General features: G+C 38.6%; 1 long non-coding RNA gene across 1 annotated transcript; it reads right to left on the bottom strand.

The window, feature by feature from the left end:
- Nucleotides 1-13: 13 nt before the first annotated feature.
- On the bottom strand, nucleotides 14-7,022 carry LOC114040541. The gene is made up of 5 exons (XR_003568791.1): nucleotides 6,967-7,022; nucleotides 5,184-5,221; nucleotides 2,650-2,673; nucleotides 2,537-2,566; nucleotides 14-1,349 (listed from the first exon to the last, which is right to left on the bottom strand). It is a non-coding gene; the product is annotated as an uncharacterized LOC114040541 (long non-coding RNA).
- Nucleotides 7,023-7,354: the final 332 nt, after the last annotated feature.

The raw sequence follows: 7,354 nt of genomic DNA, 5'->3' as shown, positions 1-7,354 counted from the left end.
TTGCCTTGGTTAGGTTTTATTCCACAATATTGTTTTAGGAGCAATCTGTTCCTATTATTGTTGCTATGAGCTGTTAAGGCTACTCAGGAGCAAACTCCATGGAGGTTGTTATATTTTATATTTTGGATTTTATATTTGATTCTGGACATAGTAGAACCACTAGAATTTATTGGGAGGGGGCAGGGAATTGAATAAGCACCATGGTCACAGCTAAGTTTTAGGTGTATCCTTTGGTAACCCAATGGAGAATGGACTCAGCAAAACCTTCTGCAGGAAAAGAGGCATTCAGAGTCTGGCTGGTTCAGGTCATTCAGCTATTGAGGGGTAAATTAGAAGTTCAGCCAGGAGGTTTTTTTTAACTGCAAAAACAGGTATTCTTTCCATTGCACCACCTACCCACCATGTTGACAGTATGCACAACTTATCTTTTCTTGTGTTTATTGAGGTCCTCCTTGGAGAGCATTTTGGGGATTTCTTAATATGGGGGATTTACAGGAATTGGACCATATCCAGGAAATGGAGGTGGAAAGTTTTCAGGATATGGAAGATATGGAACCCTCGGGAGAAATACTTCAACATTTGGCTTATAAAAGAAAGAGAAAATAGCAAGACATAAAGTTGGGGCATTCTACTTCATTCATAATATTGTCAGTTTCTTAGTATCCTTGATAACACGGAAGAAAATAGGTATATACAAATGTAACAGGATTTGTACAACTGCTCAACCATGACAAGGTTATTTAGATCACATGACTCATCTGTTGGAGCTGTTGAGTAGACCTGACTTATGTATATATTTGGAATCATTAATATGATTACAGGAAATCTCTCAATCAACTAACCTGAAAGCACTCACAAATTCTTCAAATATGATTTCTTTGATAAACTGGAGAAGCCTCATTCCCAAATACCAGTTATTCTTTTCATAGTTCCTGATTTCAAAAAAAGCTCTGACAGTTATCTTTTCTATATTCTCTCACTAATGAAAAAAGAAACAGCAAACGATATACTTTCCTTGACTCCATTGGGAGAAAGATGAAAAAGAAAAAGCACAGACTTTTCCCGATTCCACAAGGAGAAGATAACCAAAGACGATGGTCATTACTGTAACTACTGGCTCCTCTGTTCTTACACATGATATAGTGGAAAGAAATAAATACCTCTAGGATTAAAGGACCTGGATTCAAACTCTGCCTCTAATGTCCACTGCCTGTGTGAACTTGAGTGAGTCATTTCATCTTGATGGGCCTCAGTTTCCTCAGTTACGAAATGAAGGGGTTAGATGAGATGGATTGTAAGGGTCCTCCCACCTCTAGATCTCCGATACTATGGGAGAGACACTGTGGCCTCTGAAGGAAAGAGTTTAGAAACAAAGTTTATAGATGAATCTGCAGCAGGAGATTCCTAGACTGAGTGAGATGGGACCTTAGAAATTTGGTCCATCATCACTGAAACTTATAATGGGGAAAGTGAAGGGACCTGATCAGTGTTACTGAGGTAATAAGCAGAAGATTGAAACCTGAATGACTGAGATAGAATGATGACAGTGACTGGGGAGGGAAATGTTCACTGATGTAAACTGAAATCTTTCTTAAAGAACAATTTCAAAGCATCTAGTGAATTTATTGTCATGTTTGAAGGACGTTGGCACCAAAACCCATCTAAGTGACATGAAAAATTAATAAAATGAATATTGTATAGCAATCCGATAGCTATGAGTTCTTTGAGAAAATGCATTTAACTCGAATTCCTCAGATATAGGCAGGAGTCAATGAAAGGGAGAACTGAACCATTACATAGACAATGTGGCAAAAATCCCCTGTTGTTTAGTGACATGGGCACCATCAAGCCGGTGTATAAACATAATTCTGTTTAGCCACAAAAATGTGGCCAGAAATCCGTTTGGGGACCAGAAGCTGTTAAATAGGAGCATAATTAGATCTGAATTTGAGGAGGTAGGTCAACTCATCACGCTCCAAATCCAAATCAAACCAAACCACTTCAATTCAGCCAATATTTCTTAAGATCTCCCTTTGTGCAAGGCCCTGGACATGTAAATGTAAATCACTTAGGACTGTAGGAATAAGCAGAGACCCCTAAAACATCCATAAGTCCTGAGAACACCTCTGATGTCTCTTATTCTTGGAATGAGTTAGTGAAATCCTATAGAATCATTGGCAAAATGATGTACAGTTTAGGGAAGCAGGGAAAAGAGACTGAATACGGACATCATTTCTGATAGTAAACATTTTACCTTATTTAACATGATTATTCTAATGTAGTGATTCTATCCCAATCAATGAATCCAGAAAATAAGTATATAGAGATTGTGTAATCAGTGCTTATAAACCCCTAGTCTCACACTTAATGAATGAAACCAATATCTATTTCTGCTTTATTTAAATCATTATTTGTTTAGGAATGGAGAGGGATGAGATATTTGGGGGAGGGGGAAGGTTAAAGATAAAGGAATATACTATTAAATTGCAATATGTTAAATACATTACAAATTAAACACAATAAATTATAATTTTACCGGATAGTGATGACGCCAATCAAAATAACTCTGTTCAAATAAAGAAAAAATATTTTTAAGGATATATGTTACTGAATATTAAACTGCTTAGCATTTATCTGAAAATGTCTTACCTCTTCAGATGAATCGTCAGTTCTCTTTGGAAAAGAAAAACATCAATAGACTCAGTTATATGCCGTGTGTTTGTGGGATTAAAATCACCCCAAACCCAAGCAGTGAATTGAGTTAACTCTCTGGGTTATAGACTGAGTTACCCCTACACTGAGGGAAGAGCAGAATTTTGCCCCAAAGAGCTAGATGAACATTCATTATCTTCATTCTTGTTTGGGGAAATATAGATCTTGTCAGGAAAAAGCTGGGAGTGTAAAATGAATAGCTACTTAGCCGAGGCTACAGCCAACAATGAATTTTCCTAGATTCTTCATAGATCAATACAGATAGTAAAATAAATAAACAAATAAAATGTACTAATCCAGAGACATGGAAATGCACATATAAAGCTAAGTCTCCAGATGCCAAAAGACCATTGTTGGAAAGAGGGATCGATCACTCCCAATACTAGCCCCTTCTCCCTTCACCCAAGTACTTATGGCCTGAACAGCCAGGAGAGCCATTAGAAAAGCTACGGGGAAGAGCTTCATGGTTCTAGGCTCCTGTGGAATGCAGAGGAGAGAAATACCTGCCGCCTTTTGTCTGTTTTCTTCTTTGTGTCATATTTATCTTTTCCATGAAGAAGGAACTTAGATAAATAAATTAACTCCCATTTCTTTGGTGCTGTTGAGTTTTAAAGTGTTTTCATTCCAAAAACTGATGAGCAAATGTTAGTGTTTTCATTTTGCAGATGATGGAACCGAGTCTCAGAAACTCAGGTGTTTTGTCACTATGTAGCCAGTGATCATCAGAGCCAGAATTTGGATGTAGGACACCAAATCAATAAAATTGTTGCACACACATGAAGTATCTCTCTCTCTCTCTCTCTGTCTCCCTCTCTCTCTTCTCTCTTGCTTTTTCTGTCTCATTATATGCAGACAGACACACACAAAGACACACACACACACATACATACCTACATATATTTATATGTATACATATACATTTCATGAGGTTTTAGAAATGTTTTTTAAAATCCAATTTCCTTTTATTTTTAGTTTCAAATACTCTCCTTACCCCATTCCACTCACTTTAGAAGGAAAGAAAACAAAGTCCATCACAGATATGTGGAGTCGTATGAAACAAATCCCTTTAATAGTCGAGAGAGAGAGAGAGAGAGAGAGAAGGAATGAAGAAGAAAAAAAGGAAGGAAGGAAGGAAAAAGGAAAGATAGAAAGAAGTAGCCCAAAGGGAAGACAGGAAGCAAAGGAGGAAAAGAAGAAGCAGGGAGGGATGAAGGAGGTAGGGAAGATGAAGAAGATAGAGACAGAAGCATTTTTCATTCTGCTTAATGACCCTCGGTTTTTACGACCACCGTTGTCCATATCATTCATCCCTAACCGTTGTCCATATCATTCATCCCAAATCACCTGATATGGAAGAGAGGGAACTCAGAAAATGCTGAAGTATCCAGATTGACTGGGCCATCCCTTTAAGACTCAGGGCAATATTTCTCTGACTCTCGTAAGTTCTGTGCTCAGGAGCCTTAGGAAACACCAGCAGATCGTGTACACAGGCGAAAGGAAAAAGACCTTGACTTCAAGGTATCCCTGGCCTAGAGTCCTTCCCGAGGAAGAAATTCTATCCATTCATCTTCTCTGCAATCGAGAGTCCTACAAAGTTGCCTGGGACCCTGGGGGGATAAGAGATATGCCAGGGTCGCAGAGCTAGGGTAAGTGAGAGAGATCAGACTTCTTCACTCATCTGCTTTGGCTTTCTGTACCTCACATGCATCTAGTGCTGTGAAGTTATCAACGTCCTTTACATGACTTATCTCCTCTCATCCTTACATCTCAACCTTGCAAGGTAAATGCTACAATGTATTTTACAGATGAAGGAACTGAATTCCATAGAAATAAACTTTGCGTATCTCTAGGTGAGGAATTCACACTTGTAATATCATACCAACAGCTCACATTAAAGAAACTTACATTTTTAAAAATACTTGTGACTTCTCCTGAGGCAGCCAGGTGGCATAGTGGAGAGAGAGCTGACCCTGCAGTCAGGAAAATCTGTGATCGGTAGACGTTCATCAGGTGTGTGATTCTGGGCCAGTCAATCAGCCTCTGCCTCCCTCAGTTTCCCTGTCTGTGAAATTAGGGTAATAATCCCACCTCCCTCCCAGGCTGTAATAAGGATGAAAAGAGATATTCCTAGAGAGCTTTGTAAATTTTAAAATGTAATAAAAATACTGGCTACTATGTGCTGTCTTGTTTGACCATTCAAAACAGGGAATAAGGACAATAAAGAATAAGGAGATGAGGAGGAAATACATTCCAGTCTTGGAGGACAGCCTTGCAAAGCCATGGAGAAGAGAGATGGCGGGAGAGTCATGTGTAAAACACAGTAAGAGGAAAGCCAGTTTTGCTGGACTATATTTCTACATGAAAGTAAGCAGTATATAAAAAGCCTGGAAATTAAGATTTGAGGTGGTTGTGAGACAGAGGGGTCATATCTCATCCTAGAGTCCCTGGAATTTAAGAACCACAAGAGTTACCTGGTCAGAGCTGTGCCTGAGGAATATCCTATTGTCACCTGTGAAGGATGGATTGGAGAAAGGACAGGTTAGAGGCAGGGAGACCAATAAGGAGGCTACTGTCACCATTCAAGTGAGAGGTGATGAGGGCCTGACCTCTTCTAAAAGGAGATGGATGTGAGAGATGTGGCAGACCCTGAATGATCCAAATCTGGTAAGTGATTGGATATTTGGGGACAGGGAATATTTATGGGTGAGAATGAATTTCTATATTGGTGTCACTGGGAGGATGGTACTTGATAGGGATAATATTTATAAAGTGCATGGCATAGTGATTGACTCACAGCAAGTACTTCATAAATTCTCATTTCTTCCCCTTTCCCCGCTCCTCTCTCCCACTCTGATAGAAACAGGTTAGTTCAGAATGGGGGTGGGCTTGGGGAGGAAAGATAATGACTTCTATTTTGGTCCTGGAGAGTTTGAAATGACTACTGGCCAGCCACTTCCAAATGTCCAATAGCTCACTAGATGGTTATGTGGAGCTGGAGCTCAGGAGAGAGAACATGATCTCATCAGTAGAAATTGCAAACCAAGGTTAAGTGACTTGCCCAGGGTCACACAATTAGTAAGTGTCTCAGGCTAGATTTGAACTCGTGAAGATGAATCTTCCTGATTCCACACCCAGTGCTCCACCAACTGGGATAACATAATGTCATGATATTATGGCTAATTTCTTTCCATTACATCATATTGTCACTTTCCATTACATCATATTGTCACTCAATCTTTGTAGTTACTTACTCCTAACAAAAACTTGGCATTACTCCAAAACCAGATAATAATAAAAAAAAAACCTTGAGTTAAATGAATTTTGAAAAAATATAAGTTGGGGACAACAAAACCCTACAACTTGGTAAGTGTGGTAAATTTACTGTTTGCTAAACCTAATAATATTCAATATGTTTAAGGGGAACACTTGGGAGTGGAAAGAAAAAGTCAAGGGAAAGAGTCCAAATAGAGAAAAGTAAAAACACATTGGTAGTGAAAAGAAGAGTAGTAAAGGATAACCCTGGGGCAGAACAAAGCAGATGAAGGAAAACTAGAAGAGAGGAGTATCTGGGCAGCAGAGGAGGGGAGTAAGTTAAACAGGTGACACTCCTTTAAAGGGACAACAAGTCATTTCAGGAGAAAACTTCCAAAATTCCTGCATTGGGAAAGAAGGGAGAGGAGAGTGAAGTGGTGTGATGAGGTGACATTAAAAGGGAAAAGCAACAGCTGAGCTAATCTTCAGAATGAGTATGAGAAGACTAGCAAAGACTCAAGTGGACAAAAGTATGCCAGATAGGCCAGTTACTCCATTTTTTTACTAGTTCTATTTTTAGCAGATTTGTGCTCAGTTATTTCCAGTACCCTATAAATTGTACTAAAATTTAGAGAATCCATGTTGCCTTCTGTGTAAAATGGGTCATTTGCAGTTCTCCAATATCTTACCAAGCATGAGGCTTCAGGCAAGTTCCTTAAGTTGCCTGAGTCTCAGTTTCCTCATCTGTAAAATGATTAGATTAGACTCAATGGCTTCTGGGTTCTTTTTTTACTAGTTCTAGAACTATAATTCTATCATACCTCCCTTTCCCCAAACCCAATATTTATAGGTTCAATATTAAAATACTATCAATATTTCACTATAAACCATTCTTATCTAAAATATATATTATTTTATTCCTCACACACATTTTTCATAGATAAGATGCCCATGCCATGATAGGTTAGAACAAAAAATGAGTTGTTATATAGGAAATATTACCTAAGACAGACGACTGGAAGAATAGATCCTTTTTCAAGAGAGGATGGGCTTCAGGGCATCTCCGAGCTATTTAAACTCTGCTAGTGTTGATATGCTAATTTTGTGGTTGTAAATAATGTCAATAGTGACCTTGAATTGTCATCATTGACTGTGAATGAATATTGATTTTGTGCCCATTTTCAGTACCTACTCATGCCAACAAGTCATTTAACAAGGCAAGTTTAACAACAGACTGCATAGTTGAGGGCTCCAGGTTGAAAACTAAAACATCAAATGCTTAATCCTCGTGTCAGTCTGGCCGATCTACATGAAGAGGACGTGATGACTGATAATTGGGATATAAGTTCTTTAAATAACACAGTTTGTAAGTGTCTGAGGCAGGATTTGA

Source organism: Vombatus ursinus, unplaced genomic scaffold, assembly GCF_900497805.2.
Source record: "Vombatus ursinus unplaced genomic scaffold, bare-nosed wombat genome assembly UNPS02013454.1, whole genome shotgun sequence".
In the NCBI taxonomy this organism is placed as follows: domain Eukaryota; kingdom Metazoa; phylum Chordata; class Mammalia; order Diprotodontia; family Vombatidae; genus Vombatus; species Vombatus ursinus.
Note: the sequence above shows the minus strand (reverse complement) of the source record. Positions and strands in the feature narration are given on the sequence as shown.